The 22048-nt window shown below is 46.1% G+C and overlaps 1 pseudogene; it reads right to left on the reverse strand.

The window, feature by feature from the left end:
• Positions 1-18139, reverse strand: part of LOC141109023 (uncharacterized) — a 56659-nt pseudogene extending 38520 nt beyond the window's left edge.
• Between the last annotated feature and the right edge of the window lie 3909 nt (positions 18140-22048).

A 22048-nucleotide genomic window follows, 5' to 3' on the forward strand; every position in this document is an offset into this window, starting at 1 on the left:
GTTTAGTACCCAGAAGGACACTCTGTATTCAGAGGCATTGGATCCTTTCTCCCCGGCTCTAGAAGCAGAGCTCCATGTTTTAGCAAAGCCTGTGAGCTATAAAAAGAGTATATATATTCATATAGATAGTAGAGAATTAAAGAGCGTTTGGTTTACCTGCCGAAGTAAATACAAACTTCTGGCCCTTGAAATGGAACAAATCAAGTATGTTAAGTTAATTGATTGGTTGTCTTCAGCCTTCCAGCTTCTTGCTGAGGTGGCCATATTAACTTTAAAACTCACACATGGAAGCAGACCAGGCGACTAAGGATGCTGCATTACAGCCCCAGACACTTGCTGGGTCTGTGCAACTCACAGATTTCACCCTAGTTCTATCCCAGTATAGCTGGGATTAAGACTCCTTTCACACTGAGCCACCCCGGGCGTCAGCGGTAAAGCGGCAATATTTTTAGCGCCACTTTACCGGCGTTTTAGCGGTGCTATTCGGCCACTAGCGAGGCGGTTTCAACCCCCCGCTAGCGGCCGAAAAGGGGTTAAATCTGCCTGCAAAATGCCGCTGGTATAGCAGCGATGCCCCTAATCGTGTGGAGGTTCCAGGTTAAGGGTGATAGCAGGTATGGTTAGTATGGTTACTTTTGTGTCTGTTCCCTACTGCAATAGTTATTATTCATTTGGAACCACTAATCAATATCTATCTATAAATTTCCATGTCAGCCAAGTCCATGAAGACAGGATCAATTGGCACAACTGCATTCACCTTGGCAATTTCGTCTGCCATTCTGTTATAGTTATCAAAGTCTGGGACCAGGGGCACATGTGCATCAACATGCCCCACTTTTATGGTGCGGGAGTGAACTTTCTTCCAGAGTCTCAGAGTCTCAGTCCCAGACTTCCTTGCCTTCCCACACCACCTTTCCATGAATCATCCATTCATTGGACTTCCATGTGGGTATCCAAGTTGTCAGTCCTTTAAAGACCGCACAGCTGTCAGTGTAGATATTGACATGAGAAGAAGAATCCTCCTTAAGAGTCATCACCACAGCTTTCAATTCTGCATTCTGACTGGACCATCCAATTCTGGTCTCCTACAGTGCTGTGTCTCTACTCAGGTTTTAGGTTGCTGCTGTCCATTTACGCCCAGATGAGGTGACTATTAGGGATGGGCAAACCCCTGTTCGGTTCACACCAGAACTTTTGAACACCGTGAAAGTTCGGACACGATTAACGAACCCCATTAAAGTCAATGGGACCCGAACATCAAAAATCAAAAGTGCCCACTTTGAAGACTCATATACAAATAATTGGGCATACAATGGTTATAGGGGTCCAGGTCTTGCCCTGGGGGACATGCATCAATAAAAAAAAGTTTGCGAAAAACTTAATTTTTAAATAAGCAGCTATGTTTTGATTTTTATAGTGAAAGCATAAAAATTAAAAATTCCTTCCAATATAGTGCCTGGGGTGTCTCCTTAGTCTACCTGTGAAAGTGGCAGATCTGTACCATGTCTAGAATCTGCTGCAGCAAAAATTGCATTTATAAAGCCAAAAAAAATGACATTTTCCCTGCAAGCTGCCTTTATTTTGCTCAGCAACAGCTGGGGAGCCAGTGTGTATGATGAGGCCACAATGTAGTGCATTGGGAACAAGTTTAAAGATTTTTTGGATACATTCTGGTGTCACTTTAACTTTGGATAGAAGTAACGGGTGCGTAAAATTTGGTCTTTGGGTGTCGGTGACGCCTTCCCACCGTAACCCTATAGAGGTACTCTTGATGAAAGCAATAATATGCACCTGTCAAGCAGGTACTGAAAAATTGGTCTTTGGGTGTTAATTGTGCCCATGAAACCTATACCCAAAACATTCTTTCAGATGAAATGATTGAACACCCTCAAAGCTAGGCAGCCTCGAAGTCCTGCAGAGATTCCATATCCCAAAAAGACTTAATCAGTGACATCGGCATCAGGGGCTTCATAGCTGGTAATCCAGGACTGACTCTCTGGACAGACGCGTTCTATGATCAGTAACAAAACCTCCTGCAGCACTGAATGCCCATTCTGAAAGCACGCTGGATGCAGGGCAGCCCAACAACTCAATAGCATAATGGGCAAGTTCTGGCCAGTGGTCTATTCTCACGACCCAATAAGTCAATGGATCGTCAGCTGGAAAGCTCTCCATCTCTGTTTTGGCCCCGAGGTAATCGTCCACCATGTGATGCAGATGCTGCCGATGGGATGTGGAAGCTGACAGCCCTGGGCGGTGAGGACTAAAAAAATGTCAAAATGCCTCACTTAGGCAGACGCCTTCTCCAACGCTTCTCTCTTGACCATCAGAAGACTCAAAACGACGTTTTTCACGACACTGTAACCTACTGGAGTCAGGAAAAACATTCAATAAAATTCTCTTTAACGTGTCCTCAAGAGATTTTATCTTCTGCACTCTCTGTGGTGATTGGATGAGTTTTGAGACCTTCCCCTTATAACGGTGGTCAAGGAGGGTTGCCAACCAGTAATCATCCTTCTCCTTTATGCCACGTATTCTTGGGTCCTTTCGCAAGCTTTGATGTATGAGGTTGCCCATGCGCCTAAAATTTTGCTTGAGAAGCAGACTCCTCGGGGGCACTCAGGATAACAGCATCTGGAACTTCCTCCTCCCAGCCACGTACAACTCCCAAGGGTCCTGGGGTTGGAAAGCCATCGCTTACAGATTGATGCATGTCTTCCTCTTCTTCGAAGCCTATGAAAGTGCCAGAATCCTCCTCCTCATCCTCCTCCCCTCTCCCCTCCTGTGTGTTCTGTGACATAGGAATGATGGTGTCTGGATAAAGTGGGCCTTGAGAGGAAAGGAAGACCTCTTCCTCCTGCTGCTCTGCCTTCGCAGAGTCTGCGCCAGCAGGAACACAATAGGGATTGTGTCACTGATCCATGCACTGTCACTGCTCACCATCCTGGTGGCCTCCTCAAATGGTGACAGTACAGTGCATGCATCCTTCATGATCAGCCATTGGCATGGGGAAAAAAAGCCAAGGTGGCCTGAGCCTGTCGCCATGCTGTACTGGTACAGGTATTTGTTGATGGCCCTCTGCTGCATGCATAGCTGCTGCAGCATTCCCAAAGTTGAGTTCCACCTGGTGGGCATGTCACAAATCAGGCCATTTACGGGCAGGTGGAATTCCCTCTGAATTTCAGCCAATCGAGCACTGGCTGTGTATGACCGCCTGAAATGGCTACAGACTCTTCTGGCCTGCTTTAGTACATCTTGCAACCCTGGGTACGTACTTAGGAAATGCTGCACCACCAAATTGAGGACATGTGCCAGGCATGTGTCAACTTTCCCTGTCTAAGGGCGGACAGGTGGTTTGAGCCATTATCGGACACCACCATTTCTGGCTCCAGCTGGCGTGGTGTGAACCACCTCTGAGCCTGTCCCTGCAGAGCTGCAAGAATCTCTGCTCTGGTGTGGTTCCTGTCCACTAAACACACCAGCTGAAGCACTACATGGCACCTTTCAGCCTGACTCTGGGAATAGCCCTTTGAATGCTTAGGGGGTACCTGATGTTCATAGGAAAATTCTGCAGAGGAGGGCATGAAGGTGGTGGAGGAGGAAGGGGTAGAGCTCACAGGTCTGGCATCACCACCACCAGTGTGCTGTGAACAAAATATATCATCCCTGCCCATGCTTGCTGGACTACGTGTCAGCAGTATGTGGATTTTACGGCTGACTGCCTTGCCCAACGATGCCAGAACATTCCCTTCCACGTGATGGTAGAGGGATGGAACAGCCTTATGTGAAAAGTAGTCATGACTGGGAACCTGCCATTGTGGTACAGCACAATTTTGCAAATTCACGGAAGGGGGCAGAATCCACCAGGCTGAAAGGCAGAAGTTGGAGAGTCAACAGCTTTGACAAGCTTGCATTCAGACGCTGGGCATGTGGGTGGCAGGGACTGTATTTTTTTTTTTTTCTTCTGCAGCAGATGGGGCAGAGAAATTTGCCGGCTACAATCTACAGCTGGTGGTGTGCTGCTGCCAGATGTGCTGCTAGGACCTGGGACATCCTGTGCTATACCATCATCCCTGTCAGTGGTGTCTGCTGAGAGGTAATGACTCGATATCGCAGGGGCAGACTGAAGTGGGTAAGGAGGAGGGACAGATTTGCGCCCCTTTTGTGTGGCTTTTAGGTGTCTTGCCAACGGGCTGAGTGGTTGGACGTTAAATGCCTTGTTAGGCATGTGGTACCCAAATGGTTGGTATTTTTGCCACGTTTGATGTGCCTGTGACACAGTTTGCATACAGCAACAGTGCAATCTGCTGCAGATGTGCTGAAAGAGGCCCAGACAGCTGAGCTCTGGCAAGTGGGCCGGGAGATAACAGCTTCAGAATGTGATGGAATAGGATGGCTGCTCTCTACTCTTTCTTGCTGTCGGCCTCCCTGGGGTTGTGCTCCCCTCACCTTCAGTTTCCTCCTCTGCTCTATCTGGCACCCAAGCCACATCAGTGACCTCATCATCATTATCATCATCATCATCATCTCCATCTCCTCCATCTTCATCATTACCACTGGAGACAACTTGGCAATACGCTGCGGCTTGGGGAACATGAATGTCAGTTTATTTACCAAGGTTCCTCCCTCTCTCTAGGCTCATCTTCCTGTCATCCTCAACCTCAGAACCAACATCTGAATCCAGTAATGGCTGGGCATCATCAAGGAGCAAGTGGCTGATGTTGGTGATATGGCAGGAATAGATGTGGACAAGGAGGCAGGTTTATCCACTCTGGCAACTGCAGGAGACTGCACACTTAACGCTGCTTGCGTGACAGAGGATGAGGAAGGTTTAGTAAGCCAGTCCACCACCTCCTCTGCATGCTGTGGCTGGATAGCACAGGCAAACTGACTAAACACAGGAAATGATGCCCTGCCTGAGGACTGACCACCACGTCAGCCTTTGCCCGTGGACACATTTGTTTCTGGCCCCCTTGCAGTGCCAAGGGAACGTTTGTATCATAAACCAGATGTGACCAGAACTGTGTGACTGCGACAGAGTGAACCAGATATAAATTGGTGAAAGTAAGTAAGTTTATTAAAGTAAATGCATATAATGTGAACACACCACCAATACAAACAGAGTGAACAAACCAAACAACCAAACAGTGATAATAAACCAACCAGCATATATAGCAAAAGGGAGTACCAGAATTGTAGTCGGGTCAGGCCAGGGTCATAAACAGGAGATCAGCAGATGGGGGGCCAGGAGTAAACAGACAGGGAACAAGATGGAAGGGATCAGGCTGCAGGGCAAGGATCCAGGGATACAGGAACAGATGCAAACAGGTTCAGGATACAGGATACAGGAATCAGGGATCAGGATAACAGATAAACAGGCTGCAGGTCAGGGCACAAGGACAATACCAGGGCAAGGTGTGTGTGCACGTGTCGGGTATTTATACTCCTCTCAATCAGACTCAGGTGATGCCTGATTGCAGGAGATGATGTCGGTCCCACACTGCCAGGAACCACCCTCTGGTGGAAGCCAGTACTGTGGCCCAAAGATCACATAATACTACCAACAGGGGAAAGCTCCCCTGGCAGTTCCAGACTGCCAGGAGACACCTGCTGGTGGACTACAGTACTGCACGCAAAATATCAGGACGTGTCATCAGCGGATGGAACCTTCCCTGACAGTCTGCCTCTCCTTGTTATCCTCCCAGACATTATTGGGAGGGAGGGGGCGTTATTATAAGCAAATGTAAAGATGAAGTTGAAATCTGTACGTAGATGCACTTTAATCAATATAAAGAGGTGTTTGGTGCACTTTAATTTTAGTACTCACGCTACACAGACACACTCCACGGATATACTATAATATACTGCAATATAATACGCTAAACGTACAGTGACGTAAAGAACTATATGGCGTTAAACTGGCAGTAACGCACACAGAAGTAAATGGCGTTAAACTGGCAGTAACGCAATCAAATAGACGGTGTTCAACTGTCACTACACTGATGCTATCTGAACTTTAGCTACTTTAGCTATACACTAAGGTCAAGAATACTGACACTGTCTCACTACTCTACACTGAAACCCTATGTCCCTACTCTAGCTGCACACTATGCAAAGCTGAATGATGGTCCTCCTCACTACACTCACACTATCCCTAGACTGTCACTAAACTAATATTCTACACTGACAATTTAGGCAAAATAGCACAGTATAGCACACTAACTAATAGCACTGAACAGAGCCCTGTTCTATCTCTCGCCACGCCAAAATCACACTGAAAATGGCTGCCGTTGAAGGAATACTTTTATACTGTGGAGGCGGGAATGAGCCATGATTGGATAAAGTTATGATAACCGTGTCCAATCATGACTCTGACAGTGCTCTGTGCCCTGATTGGCTGAAGCTTTCACTGCTTCAGCCAATCAGGGCTTGCAATGCACTGTTCAGCGCCGCAATGCATTGTGGTCGGTTCGGGGGGGGGGGGGGGGGGCGAACAAAAGGTTGAACGACCCGTTTGTTTGGCTGTTCGCCGAATGCCCGAACAACAAAAGTTCAGCCCGAACTTATGCTCGGGCCAAATTGTTCGCCCATCCCTAGTGGCTTTGGCTGAACCATCAGTGAACTATGCTGACCCTTTCATGTCTTCTGACAGAGACTCAAAGGGTGGAGCCTCTTGAATGGGGGATGATTGCAGCACAGGAATTTCTTCTATTGGCTGGGTGCTGATAAAAGTAACAAGCCCTGCCAACTGTTTTGAAATGTCTCTGACATCCCCAGCTGCAATACCCCCTCTTTCTTGAAGGTACCACTTCCATTTCATCAGTGTCTTGTTTTGCGCTACAGTTGTCCTAGTGGTCAGTCCATTATCTCTCATCCATCCTGCTATTGGCAATGCTGTATGGATGGTGACTGTGTCCTTTCCTGTAACGGTCTCTACATGTTGAAGTGCACCCAAACAGGTTCTTCTCTAGGGGCGTATATCTCTTCTGTGCCCCTGTCGGTTGCTAGGACCAAAATCCAGTGGGTATTGCTCTCTGTAATTTCTTTTCATTTCGCTGCCACAGACTTCTGCTCCACCACATCCAGCTGAAATGGTACTCCTTGCCTCACAATTCCCAATCCCTGATGCTGCAAAAAGGCTTCTTTAGCAGCCATGAATGTGGTCAGCTGCTCTGAACCCCATAAGAACTCTGTCTTTCTCCTGGGGACACTGTATATAGGCCTCAGGCTCAGTCCAAGATGTGGGATGAACGATCTTTAGAATCCCAGAACTCCAATGAACTCCTGTGCCTCCTTTTTGGTAGTAGGGGGCAGCAGCGCCTGGATAGTTTGCACAACTGTCTCTGGAAATTTCCTCTGTGGCCCTGTCCACATCATTTTCCAGGAATTTCACCTCTGTGGCAGCTCCTTGAACTTTGTCTCGGTTGATAGCCCACCCTCTGTTCTCCATGTGCTGTATCAACAGGTGTAGTGCTTCAGTGCCCTGAAAAAGTATTCACACCCCTTGAAATTTTCCACATTTTGTCATGTTACAACAAAAGGGTAAATATATTTTATTGGGATTTGTATGTGATAGACCAACACAGAGTGGCTCATAATCGTGAAGTAGAAGGAAATGGTAAATGATTTTCAAAATGTTTTACAAATATCTGAAAAGTGTGGCGTGCATTGGTATTCAGCCACCTCTACTTTGATACCCCTATCTAAAAACTAGTAGAACCAACTGACTTCAGAAGTCACCTAATTAGTAAATAGAGTCCACTTGTGTGTAATTTTATCTCAGTATAACTACAGCTGTTCTGTAAAAGCTTCAGAGGTTTGTTGGAGAACCTTAGTAAACAAACAGCATCATGAAGGCCAAGGAATACACCAGACAGGTCAGGGATAAAGGTGTGGAGACGTTTAAAGCAGGATTAGGTTAAAAAAAAGTACCACAAGTTCTGAACATCTCACGAAGCACTGTTCAATCCATCATCCGAAAATGTAAAGAGTATTGTAGCAGCAAACTGCTCAATCTTCTTGGAATACCAGGGATAATGCCGGAACAACAGACTTCTTAGGAATACAAACCGTTTATTTTGCTAGCAAAAAGACTTAGCAGGACTAGTGTCTTTACGTATTTGTTTCTGGGCAACTTAAACTAAACTAATTTTGTTTTGCACATAGCATTTTGCGGTTTACTAAATATATTGCTAGCTTCCACTATCCAAAAGGTCCCCACTAAGTTTCACAATTACTGTGAGCAGCTAACTTCCTCTTACCTGTCTGGCAAACAGCTATTCATGGCATTTACAGGAAAAGAAGGAAGGGGGGTTTGATGTAGGTATTATGTAGGTGTTATTTGAAGTTCTCTACTCCTTGCAAGTCAAAAAAACATTTAATCTGAAACAACCATTTTGTTAGTCTCAATCTTATTTAAGATCAGCTGTATTACTTAAACTGGGCTGCTATCACATTCCCCCCTTTAATGCTATCATAGTGAAAGCTTGAGTAAGATAAAACATTACAAAACATCATATAGCATCATTAACAGACCACTGAGTGAGTCCAGCTTGGACCCCTAGGGCATTAGAAGGGCTAATGGTTGGTAAAATCTTGTTTAGTCCTGGGGAACTAATGGTTGGTACTTCCACATAGCCATTACATGGGCTGCAGCCATTCTCTCTATAGTGGCCTCAATGAAACTCTGGATCATTTTAGTCCCAAGAGGGATCAGACAGGGGAGGATTAGACAGGCTGCCAGTATTATCACAACTATTTCTAATATGGCCTTCAGCCCATGTGTACTTGGGAACCAGTCCCCAAACCAGCTACCGGCATTGAATCCGTTCCATGCCTGCACCGGTACGTGGGCTAACTTTCTCATCCTGTCCGTTATTTCCTCTATGGCCTTCCCTGTGTCACCTATTTTTAAACAGCAGTTACTCAGATTAAACTTTCCACAGACCCCTTCCTTTGGCAGCTAATAGATAGTCTAAGGCAAGCCTATTCTGGTAAATACCGGTGCGTAATTCAGTTCCTTGTTTAGCAAGCAAATTAAAAGCGTAAGCGGACTCATTAGTAATAATTTCTAATACAGCTTGTAGCCTTATAATATGGTTAAGCATGTAAATAGGGGTCTTGTAGCCATAGGTTCCGTCCTCTGCCCAAGTGGCAGGGCCACAATACTGGACAATGTGTTCAGGGGCCATTCATTATCTTTCAAATTCCCTATCTGTAGGCCAGATGATCTTTTTCTTCTTGACCCTAAATACAAAGGGACTCTCAGCTGTTCTCCGCTCCCAGAGGAAGAAGCAAGAATGAGGGTTTCAGTGTTCCTAGGACACAAGCTTGTGACCAGTCTTGGGGAAGCTCAGAGTAAACTTTGTTCCCACAAATCCAGTACAGGTTTTCTGGGGCCTTCCAGTCAGATTCTTTTGTGAGATCCTTCCATACCCATTGTAAGTTGGTGAAATTAGTAAAGAAGTGTGGGTTGGGCATGGGCACATTTTTATTGCTCCACCAGGAGGTATTTTTAGAAGTGTCATTGTAAAACTGCTGCCCTAGACAGGCCATTTCTCCTACATGGGTGTTATACAGGGGGTCTGACCTGGCTATACATTATTTCCCAATTATTGATGTTTTCAGATGCCATTCTGATTTTACTCCCTTGGAGGGTTTCTCAGATGTGGCATTGAATGGCACATGGTAATTTATTTCACGGGCTTCCCAAGGCCACTGGTCCCCCATGCTAGTTCCCCCCCACACATAGCAATTAGATATCTTTAAATTTTCAGCTACTCTCTCTGCCAGTTCTATGAACAAGTTCTTGGTGCTAGGGGGTATTTTTATACCGGTGGCAAGTTCTTAATAGAGGGAGTGGAATAGCTGATGAGTGGCACTTTTTGTATTTTCTGTTTACATGGATATATATACAATTGTTCCGGGATCTGACCCCTTCCCATAGATGCTTACTCCGAACCTATTACCCCAGAGGGCCAAGAAAGTGGTAGGGTTATATATGGTGAAGTTTACAGGGGTGCAGCTGCCCACTGAACAGCTGGGTGAGCTAGGCAAGGACTGCAGGGTAGCATCCTGGTTTGTCCTTGCCCATGTTGCCCAAGCAACACAATTCAACCGGGAACAATAGTTCCATTCTTCCCCAGAGCAACCATTCCCTAGCTTCCCTCAACAGATGTATCTGTCATTTGCCAGATACTCTCTTTCCCATTTTAACCCCCAGCAATTTCACCTTGGGAAATGGTTGAGGTTAATGGCGGAGCACACATCAAAAATTAGGCTTGTTGCTGTATTAGGGTTGGTTATCAGAGTTCGGTTTATCAGCTTGCCTGTGGAGCTGAAGCTCTGAACAGTTAGCCAGGTTTTGGTGGGTGCATAGGTGGGGTCATAACAGGTTACCTGATTCTCCACGGTGCACATTGAATAGGTAGTCTCATTATTATTTATTATTATTATACAGGATTGATATAGCACCGACAGTTTACGCAGCGCTTTGCAACAATAGGGCAGACAGTACAAGTAAAATATAATTCAATATAGGAGGAATCAGAGGGCCCTGCTCCTTAGAGCTTACAATCTAGGAGGGAGGGTCAAGTTATACAAAAGGGTAATAGCTGTGGAGAATGAGCTAATGGAGAAAATAGTGCAGTTGTTAGATGGAGGCAGGATAGGCTTCTCTGAAGAGGAAAGTTTTCAGGGATCTCCTAAAAGTGAATAAATTTGGAGACAGTCTGACAGATTGGGGTAGGGAATTCCAGAGGGTGGGCGAGGCTCGGGAGAAGTCTTGGAGGCGGATATGGGAGGAGATGATGAGGGAGCTAGAGAGCAGGGGGTCTTGGGAGGAACGGAGAGGGCGATTAGGTTGGTATTTTGAGACTAGGTTAGTGATGTAGCTGGGGGCAGAGTTGTGGATGGCTTTGTGATCCATTGGGCTAGTGGTAGCCAATGGAGGGATTGGCAGAGAGGGGTAGCAGACACTGAGCGGTTTGTAAGGTGGATGAGTCTTGCAGCAGTATTCATGAAGGACTGAAGGGGGGATAGTCTATTTAAAGGTAAGCCAATGAGGAGGGAATTGCAGTAGTCGAGGCGAGAGATAACCAGGGAGTGAATCAGGAGCTTTGTGGTTTCATTGGTTAGAAAGGGTCGTAGTTTAGAGATGTTGCGGAGGTTGAAGCGGCAAGCTTTGGAAAGTGATTGGATGTGGGGCCGAAAAGGAGAGTTCAGAATCCAGATAACACCTAGCACCCTGACATGTGGGGACGGGTGGATGGTTTTGCCATTGCTCTTGACAGATAAGTCAGGGGAAGAGGCACGTGGGGGAGGAAATATTATAAGCTCGGTTTTGGACAAGTTGAGTTTGAGGAAGTGGTGTGACATCCATACAGATATGTCGGTTAGTAAGTTAGTGATGCGTGAGGAGACTGATGGGGTGAGTTGAGAGGTGGAGAGATAGATTTGTGTGTCGTCAGCATAGAAATTATATTGAAAATGATATTATGCATGCAGGTACCAGTTACTGTGCTCTTGTATTGATAATGAGAATGCCACAGCAACATTTTGGTGGTTATGGACCCTGCTCGAATGGTTTTGATACATAGGTCACATGATTTGCCCTCCCCTCCTTTTGGGCCTAGCCAGTACCACTACTATGGCTACCATAGTAGTAATCTTGTTAAAACATTTTCAGTAAACATCATATTGGTGAATATCCTCAAGCTTCAGCTGTGCGTTGACCAATCAGCTCCCACAGGTGTTATTGGGGCAGAGCTAATAGACGCCCAATGTGTCCTTTTCTTCCACCATGCGTCGAACCAGCAGCTTTCTGGAAATGTGCTGGTAGCAGGGCTGCAGTCCATCTATTTTCTGCTGTGTGTCAACTCAGCAGCTTCCGGGGGTGTGCTGAGAGCAGGGCTGGAGTTCTTCCCTCTGATTTCTCTGGTCAGTCTTAGTCTCAAAGGGATTTATTGTACTTTGCCAGGAGTCTGTGTGGTCAGCGGCTCGCTTTACCCGGGAATGGTGTATCCAGGGGGTCACCTCGGCCACCTTAATGGCTGTTGGGGTAGACAGCAGAATAGTGTAAGGACTTCTCCATCTGGGCCCTAAAGGGGTTAGGTTCCATTCTTTTACCCACACTGCATCTCCTGGTGCAAAGGGGTGGACTGGGTTTGACAAGCTTATGGGAAGTTTCTCCTGAACCCATTTCCCTATGTCTTGCATACTCTCCCCAAGTCTCTGTATCAGTTCACGGTTCACCAACCCTCCTATCTGGCAAATCTCACTTGATACCTTTTATAATGGGTGGGGGCCTACCATACAGTACTTTAAAATGGGACAAATTTGTCCTCCTAGTTGGAGTACTCCTAATTCTCAGTAAAGCAATGGGCAGCATCAAGGTCCACTTCAATTGGGTTTCCTGACAGAGCTTGGCCAATTGTAATTTAAGAGTACGATTCATTCGTTCCACTTTAGCAGAGCTTTGGGGCTAGGGTTGCCACCTGTCCAGGATTCACCTGGACAGTCCGGTTTTTACATCCTCTGCCCGGGTTTATGACTGCCTGTCACCCGGACACCGGACACCAGCCACCAGGGCACCCTCAAAAATTATTATAACACCCCCATAAAAGCTTAATCAGAATTTAGGATCCATAACATGTATTAGAATGTCTTTACATATATGTAACTGTATGATGGAAACAGCCCTAATTACAAGGGACTTGTTTCTCTCTGTGGAGGGATACAGAACCTCCTGGTCGCATTTACCGATGCTCTGCTTCACAGACTGATCTAGAGGAGAGAGCTGTGAGTGTGTGGGCGGGCAGAGGAAGGAGCTGCAAGGAGTGTGAGGGGAGGAGAGAAGCCGGCTGCCCATTACCAGACTACATATGTAAGTATTCATCTCATAGTATGTTGTGTCTAATGTATTTATGCATGTTTGTGTGTATTTGAGTGCATGTATCTCAGTGTGTGTTTGTGTGTGTGTATATATGTGTGTATATGTATAAAATTGAGCATATGTACAATATATATCTGAGTGTCTGTATATATCTGAGTGTCTGTATATATATCTGAATGTGTGTATGCATGTATCTGAGTGTGTGTATATATCTGAGTGTATGCATGTATCTGAGTGTGTGTATGCATGTATCTGAGTGTGTATATATATATAAGTGTGTATATATATCTAAGTGTGTATATGTATGTGTATGCATGTATCTGAGTGTATATATATATATATATATATATATATATATATAAAATATGTGTGTGTGCTATATGTAATTGAGCATATGTATATATCTGAGTGTGTATGTATATATCTCAGTATCTGTATGGATTTGAGTGTGTATGCATGTTATTAACTGAACATATTTCTATATCTGAGTATGTAATTTACTAATATATACAATACATATAGAATAGTATGTTAATTGTTTTTAGGTTTATGTATATTTGGGAAAGATTATTAAAGGTTAAATTCAACTTTTGGAAAAAACAAAAATAAAATGTCCAATTTTTTTGCAGGTAAAAAATATGCAATTTTTATTTCTAAGAAATCTGTGAATAAATGGGCCAGCTTTGTGGACGCACACTGTCATGGGGGCGGGGTATTGGGAGGGGTGGGATGGGGTGGATGCTGAACATGTTACATGTTATGCACTAAATACGGGTGTAACATGTAACTTGTTCAGAAAGGGTAAACGTAGCCATTCATTTTAGTTGCCAAGGCATAGTAAAACCAGTGCTAGGGGAAGAGGGCTGTGCTGGGAGAATGGAATTTGGTGGGGGAAGGATTTGTCCTAGGAGGAGGAATTTGGGCTTAGAGGAAGGATTGGATTTGGAGGATTTATGCTGGGGAGGTGGCATTTGTAGGGCATTGGATTGTGATAGGAGGGGGATTTTTGGGGGGGAGGGGGGTTGTACTAGGAGGTAGAATGTGGGGGAGCTACAGCTGCTGATTAGAATTTTCTTGACAGGGTCTAGTGCTGCTGTCGGAATCCAATAGGGAGATTCCTCCATCTACATTGCTTCATTTGCTTGGATTGAGTTAATTTTTTTTTTCGTTCAGCCCATTGGCTGAATGAAAAATAACTGTGTATGGCCACCTTAACAGACTCCTGCACTTTTCACACTATTGTACATTACATACTTCTGACCAAAGTGATCATTTTCTACACAGTTGCTGGTTGCTAATCAGGCCCTGACTATTTTAATGACGGTCTTCTTTAAGGTAGGCTCAAAGAGTTAACTGTCTGTTTATATTCAGTGCACATAAAATCATATGTAATGGTAGCGTTTCATTTTTTTTAAATGATAGTGCTGATGGGTATGCATATCTGTGAGACTATTTCTTGTGGCAAAGCAAACAAACCCTTTTTTATGAGTTCACAAAGGTTTGATTTATTAAACCATACTCCTTTAAGCCCATTCACTGTTCTCTGTAATTGGGCCAGCACCCAGTGTTCGCTGTCACGCGCTGTGCATGCCACATTACTGCTTAAGTTTGGGTGCCCCAGGTCTTGTATAGTTCTAGCAACACCCCTGTATTATACCCAGGCCATCCACAATGACCACCAACCCCACAAGGTACACAATACTCCACTCCTGGGCTGATTTAACCTCACATTTAAACAGACTGTTTTCAAAGTATTCATTGAAATTTTTTTAGAAGCATTGTCCATCTCACTACCCCCCTGTCCACTCCCACTCTAATGTCTTTAAGAATCCCTTTGTCTATAGTGTATACTAAAAAAAAAATGCTGTGCGCCAGTAAAGTGTTCGGGTTTGGCTTGAAGAAAAGGTGGCAACCCTATTTGGGGCCTATATGCGATGTGTAATTTCCAAGTGATATTAAGTGCTGTTGCTAATTCCTGGAGACACTTGTGAACAAAGGCAGGGCCATTGTCTGAGCCTATGGCGGAGGGGATTCCATATTTGGGGATAATCTCCTGAGTCAGGCATTTGACCACCTCTTTTGTAGTCTCAGTCTGTGTGGGCCATGCCTCTTTCCAGCCTGAGTAGGTACAAACAACTAGCAAATATGTGTATCCTCCTGAGGGAGGCATACCAATGAAGTCAATCATTAATTCTTCCATTGGTGAGGCTCCTACAGCTTGTACTCCAGGGGGCGGTACAGGTCCCTGTCTTGGGTTATTGCAGGCGCATTCCACACATCTGCTGGCTGCATCTTGTGCCAGTGTAGGTAGCCGGGGAATATACAAATGTCTATCTAGGGCCTTTTCAATAGCTGTTTTGCCCATATGTGTTCCTTTGTGAAATTCTGACACTAGCTCCGTTGCTACAGCAGCTGGGATGACAATTCTCCCATCCTGCAGTTGATACCACTGATCTTCCATATACTTCCCAGGTTCAGTCTCTATCCATTCCTGTTCTGCCTTTATGTAAATTGGATCCCATTCAGAGAGTGGTACTGGGAACAGGGGGGCCATTATCTGTTGTGGGGGCTGCTGGAATGCTGCATCCTTGGCTGCTTGATCTGCTTTTCTATTTCCTCTAGCCACTCGGGAGTCTCCCTTAAGATGGCCCCTGCAGTGGATCACTTCAACTTCAGAGGGGGCCCATACTGCTTCTAAAAGTTCCAGTATCTCTGTTCCATATTTAATGCTCTTCCCTCCGGATGTAATAAGTCCTCTCTCCTTATACAGGGCCCCATGAGCATGAAGGGTCAGGAAGGCATACTTAGAGTCTACATACACATTCAGTCATAGTCCCGCGGCCAGCTGTAATGCTCTGGTCAGTGCAATCAGCTCTGCTTTCTGTACTGAGGTTCCCTGCGATAAGGCTCCTGCCTCTTGCGTGACAACTGCATAATCTTCATAGCGGACCCCATCTTTTACAAAGCTGCTGCCATCAGTAAAATACTCAACATCTGGCTTTTCCAATGGGCTGTCTTTCAAGTCTGGTCGGCTTGCATAAATTTCATCCATTACCTGGAGACAGTCATGTGTTAGGGACTCTTGTGGGGTGGGGAGCAGAGTGGCTGGGTTTAGGGAGCTGACAGTCTCTAAATGGATTTGGGGATTTTCACACAGCATTACCTGGTATTTGACCATCTGGCTGTTAGTGAACCAGTAGTTTCCCTTGTAATCCATCAATGCCTGTACTTGCTGTGGGGCTCGAACATAGGTTTCCTGACCCAGCGACAACTTGTCGGCTTCGGCCACCAGGAGGGCTGTTGCTGCGATGGCCCACAGGTAAGGTGGCCAGCCCCGAGCTACAGTGTCCAGTTGTTTTGAAAGATATGCTACAGGGCGCTGCCATGATCCCACCTGCTGTGTCGGGACTCCCACTGCTATCCCCTGTTTTTCACTGACGTACAGATAGAAGAATTTCTGACTGTCCGGTAGGCCTAGAGCAGGGGCCTGCATTAGGGAAACCTTAATGTCTTGAAATGCTTGGTCTTGTTTTTCTGTCCATAGAAAGGGTTCTGTTTCTCACCCCTTTGTGGATTAATAGAGGGGCCTGGCTTTTGTGGCAAAGTCCGGTCTCCAGATCCAGCAAAATCCTGCCGCTCCCAGAAACGTACGCAGTTGGCGCCTGGTGGTGGGGGTGGGGATCTGACAAACAGCTTCTTTTCTGCCTTCTCCCAACTGTCTCTGGCCTTGTTATATCTTGAACCCCAGGTATTTTACAGTCTCTTGGCACAATTGCGCCTTTTTCCTGGATACCTTATAGCCTGCCTCCCACAGTAGCTGCAACAGTTCATTTGTGGTTCGGAGGCACTCCTCTTTATTTTTAGCGGCAACCAAATGGTCATCCACATACTGAAGGAGGACCCTACTCTCAGGGTCTGACCTGAAGGACTTTAGGTCGCGGGTTAAGGCTGCTCCAAATAAAGTGGGGGAGTTTTTGAATCCCTGGGGCAAGCGTGTCCAAGTCAGTTGTCCCTTACCCCCGGTCCCTGGGTCCTCCCACTGGAAAGCAAAAATTCGCTGGGATTGTTCTGCCACTCTGAGGCAGAAGAAGGCATCTTTCATATCTAGGACTGTGAAATGGGTAGCCTCTCCTGGTATCAGCCCCAATAGGTTGTATCGGTTCAGGACCACTGGGTGGATGGTCATTACAGATTGATTAACAGCTTTGAGGTCTTGAACAGGATGGTAGTCTGCTGTTCCGGGTTTCTGTACTGGGATCAGAGGGGTTTTCCAGGGGGACTGACAGGGCTTAAGGATCCCATAGTGCATACATTTTTTCAAGTATTTTTGTATTCTTACTAGGGCTTTGCGAGGGACTGGGTATTGTTTCAGACTGACCGGGGTGGCTCCTGGTTTTAATTCAATAAGGATTGGTGGAATGTGTCTGACTAACCCTGGCAGGTTGTCTTCTACCCTTACTGCTGGGATGTGGTGAAGTCCTGTAGGAATTGGGAGTGGTTCTTCTGATAGAGTAAACATTCTCCATTCCTCCTCTTTTGGCATGTTGAGGACCATGATGTGGGCCTCAGAGGGATGGGTCAATTGTAGGACAGCCTGTCTGTCAGATTGGAAGTATATATGTGCTCTGAGTTTAGCAAGCAAGTCTCTGCCCAGAAAGGAAATTGGACAGTCTGGCATGTACAGGAATTGATGTTGGACTTGATGTCCACCCAAGCTACAAAGTCTTTTTGTCAGGAAGGGTCTTTTAACTTTATTTCCTGTGGCTCCAACAACGGTGACTTGTTTGTTAGAGAGAGGGGCTAGTTGTTGGGTCATCACTGAATATTGAGCTCCTGTGTCCACCAAAAACTTTGTCTTATAGCCCCCTATATTAGCGGGGACCACGGGCTCCCAGGGGCCTAGCGGGATGGAGCCCGATCGGTGTCAGTACTGGTCCTCATCTGGGTACACTGAGCCTGCTAGTCCCACAAAGTCTCCATCTTCCTGTCTGTTTTACTCATAGCGTCCATTCTGGACTTGCCCTCCCCTGGTTCTTTCTCCCAGGGTCTGGTACCCGTCTCCCAGGTCCTTTCTGGGAGCAATCCTGTTTCCATTGTCCCTCTTCCTTGCAATATGCGCATTGGTTTCTTCCCAATTTTGGCACATAATTTCCTCTTCCTCCCTTTTGAGCCTCCATCGGAGCGCTCCTTGTTTCTCTGAACTTTTTCGGTCAGGGCTTCGGCTAATAATTCAACTTTCTTTTTCATCCTTTGGTTATCTTTTCGTTTCGTCTCTAGATACCGATTTTGTGGCTATGTGTCACGTACCTTGAAGGTGAGCCTGACGTGCAGAGGGAGACCTCTCGTACGGCTCTGGTTCCAGGATCACTGGAGTGCACAGCGGGATAGGAGAGCCTGCAGTTTCCGCTTGACTGAAGATGGAGTCCGCTTGGTGGAGACAGGAACAGGCTTGATTGCTGAGGATGCAGGAACGCTGAGAAGTAGCAGGCTGGTGCGCACAGATGCAGGACTTGTAGGCAGATGCACACGGATGCAGGACTTGTAGGCAGATGCACACGGATGCAGGACTTGTAGGCAGATGCACACGGATGCAGGACTTGTAGGCAGATGTACACAGATGCAGGACTTGTAGGCAGATGCACACAGATGCAGGGCTGCGGGCAGGAGCAGGGTCAGACAAGCCAGGTCACAGCAGCGGATCAATCAGACAGAAGCAGCAGGCAGAGAATGGTCAAAGTCCAGGCAGGATCGGCAACAGTAGATCAAACAAACAGGAACACAGAGCAGGTCGAAGGCAAGCCAAGGGGTCAGGACTGGAGACAGCAGAGAGGTCAGGAGAAGCCGGGTAACACTGGAGCAGATGCAGGTTCAGGATCGGGTACAGGATTAGCTGCAGATCAGACAGCAAGGATGCATTCTGAAGAGGCCCCTTTTAAGGATCACTGGGCACCAAAGCTGTGTTACTGTGCGCGCGTCTGCGATGTGCGCGCGCACTGGCGCACGTCTATTCACTGCTGAATGCCTATGGACTGGAACAGATCCCAATGGACCCATGTGCCCGCAGCCAGTTGCCGAGCCATGCGCAGTACGTCCATGACACTATGTCTAGCAGCTGGGATATGTTCATGCCTGCAAATCCTTCCTGCTTCTGTCATTTTCTTTTAATGTCTCTTGCTGATTGGCTGACAAAGGCTGTATTCACCAAATTCTTATTATCATCTGCCTCTGGGTCAAAGAGGTGTACAATCTACAAGCCTCACATAGTCTTTCATAAAACTGTCCTGGGCTCTCATCGGGCTGTTGAAGGATCTCACTTGTCTTACTGAGGTTAGTGGGTTTTTTACCAGCTGACTTCATTCTCTCTATAATGGCTGTCAGGTAAAGGTGAAGTTTATCCATATCTTCCTGTATATTTGGGTCCCAAAGAGGGTCTATTTTTGGGTAATGATCTCCCATCCAGCTGGAGGGATCGAACTGGTGTTTTCCTAACTCTTCCATATACTTCAGCGCTGCTTGGTTAATTCTGTGTCTTTCTTCAGTATTAAAAAGGGTCAATAAAAGTTGCTGACAGTCAGACCAGGTGGGATTATGAGTCTGAATTATCGAACGGAGTAAATCTGTCATGGCTTGGTGCTTCTCAGTGTAAGCGGGATTGTGGGTCTTCCAGTTCAGTAGGTCCGTTGTGGTAAAGGGGGTATAGACTAGAGTCCGGTATCCCCCCAAAGCCTGTTCCCTTAGGGGCATTTGCATAGGTAAGTTAAAGGATGGGGCAAGAGTCCGGCCATTGGCATCGGGATTCTTCGGAGTGGAAGTGGACACTTGACCTTTGCACCCATCGGCTACTACCGAGTTCCCTTTTTCCCTTCTACTTATACTAAGAGTGTCACGACTAGGAGTATTTATAGGAGTATGTTTGCTGAGATTGGGGGGGGGGGTGTAACAGCTTGCTTCCCCCAGTCCACAGGATGGGGCATTTGGACTTGTCCCCTGCCTATGCCCGCCTGAGACCCGTCCCTCCACATATGGGGGGGCTGGTCTGCCTCTTCAGGTTGAGAATATATGCGTTTGGTATTTTTAGTTGCTGGTAATACTTTTGTCATAACCATAATTCTACACTGCTCCTCCTTTGCTGTCTTTATCCACTTAGTATTATCCTCCACCACCCTCCTCCAACAGTCTATGTATAGGCTTTGATCATGTTTTTGTGAGTCTGACCTAACATGTTCATATAAACGGTCAATGGTCTCTAAGACAAATATTCCCTGCGAGGGCCACCGCGTCCCATAGCGGGGCCAATCTTTCTTACACAATGTTTCCATTCTTTTCAAACTTTCAGGTTACAGTCCTTTCAGAATACCTTCCTAAAATTAGCAATCAAACACTCTAAGGGGGTCAAGGCTACTGAATGGTTCCCGCCCATATTTGTAACCTACGGACACCAAGACAGACACAGAGGGTAGGTTAAGGTTTTGAGAATCCAGTAAGGGGTCTGGGTCCAGTAAGGGGTCCCTTGACACAAATAGGGTTAATAGATAAACGCTTCCCTTTATCAGTGGTTCACTGCGGTCTCCCGACTGAAAATTGCGCCTAGACAAGGTCCGCACTCACTTCGCCACCAGGTGACGTCTCATATACACATCATTCATACCAGACTCCCACACCTAAAAATTACTGACTGACTGAGGTCCGTCTGAGGGATGTGCAATCATCCAATCAGATTTTCCTCTAGGAGGTGATCAAGCTCCTCTTCCCTCGCATATGTCGAGAGGCCCTGTCTGACTGATATCCCAAATCAAAAAGTAGAGATCTCACCTGTTCCTGATGTTGGGAGCTCCAATTGTTTGGTTCCTGGGTCCATTTTTTTTTTGAGACGTCCACAGGGCAGTCCTGGAGAAGACAATCAAGATGTAGTGTAGTCTCCCAGACAATTGGTCTGGGGGGCACCCAAGACAGCGCGGCAACTCAAGAGGCTGTCTCCAGCACAAGTCCCTGTGGGTCTGGTGGAATGCCACCTGTCACAGCAGTCACACCTGGTTTCCCGGCCAATGCACCAGAGTAATGTAGCAGCAAACTGCTCAATTTTCTTGGAATACCAGGGATAATGCTGGGACAAAAGACTTTTTTCAGGAATACAAACCAATTATTTTGCTAGCAAAAAGACTCAGCAGGACTTGTGTCCAAAAGACCAAGTGACCCTTTAGGGGCGTTTACAACATATATATACCAGCTTTTGCATCACAATTACATATTTAGAACTCTTTACATATTTGTTTCTGGGCAACTTAAACTAAACTAGTTTTGTTTTGCACATAGCACTTTTCGGTTTACTAAATGTATTGCTAGCTTTCGCTATCCAAAAGGTCCCCACTAAGTTTCACAATTATTGTGAGCAGCTAACTTCCTCTTACCTGTCTGGCAAACAGCTATTCATGGCATTTACAGGAAAAGAAGGAAGGGGGGGTTGATGTAGGTGTTCTTTAAAGTTCTCTACTCCTTGCAAGTTAAAAAACATTTAATCTGAAACAACCATTTTGTTAGTCTCAATCTTATTCAAGATCAGCCATATTACTTAAACGGGGCTGCTATCATAGTATGGCACAACTGAAAACCTATCAAGACATGGCTGTCCACCTAAACTGACAGGCTGGGCAGGGAGAGCATTAATCAGAGAAGTAGCCAAGAGGCCCATGGTAACTCTGGAGAAGCTGCAGAGATTCACAGCTCAGGTGGGAGAATCTGTCCACAGGACAACTATTAGTCATGTACTGTATAGAAGAGTGGCAAGAAGAAAGCCATTTTTGAAAGAAAGCCAAAGAAGTCCTGTTTGCAGTTTGCGAGAAGCCATGTGGGGGACACAGCAAACATGTGGAAGAAGGTGCTCTGGTCATATCAGACCAAAATCATACTTTTTGGCCTCAAAGCAAAACTATGTGTGTCTGAAAACTAACACTGCACATCACCCTGAACACACCATTCCCACCATGAAACATGGTGGTGGCAGCATCGTGTTGTGGGGATGCTTTTCTTCAGTAGGGACAGGGAAGCTGATCAGATTTGATGGGAAGGTGGATGAAGCCAAATACAGGGCAATCTTAGAAGAAAACCTGTTATAGTCTGCAAAAGACTTGAGACTGGGGCGGAGGTTCACCTTCCAGC

This window comes from Aquarana catesbeiana, linkage group LG09 (genome assembly GCF_042186555.1).
Source record: "Aquarana catesbeiana isolate 2022-GZ linkage group LG09, ASM4218655v1, whole genome shotgun sequence".
NCBI classification, from domain to species: Eukaryota; Metazoa; Chordata; class Amphibia; order Anura; family Ranidae; genus Aquarana; species Aquarana catesbeiana.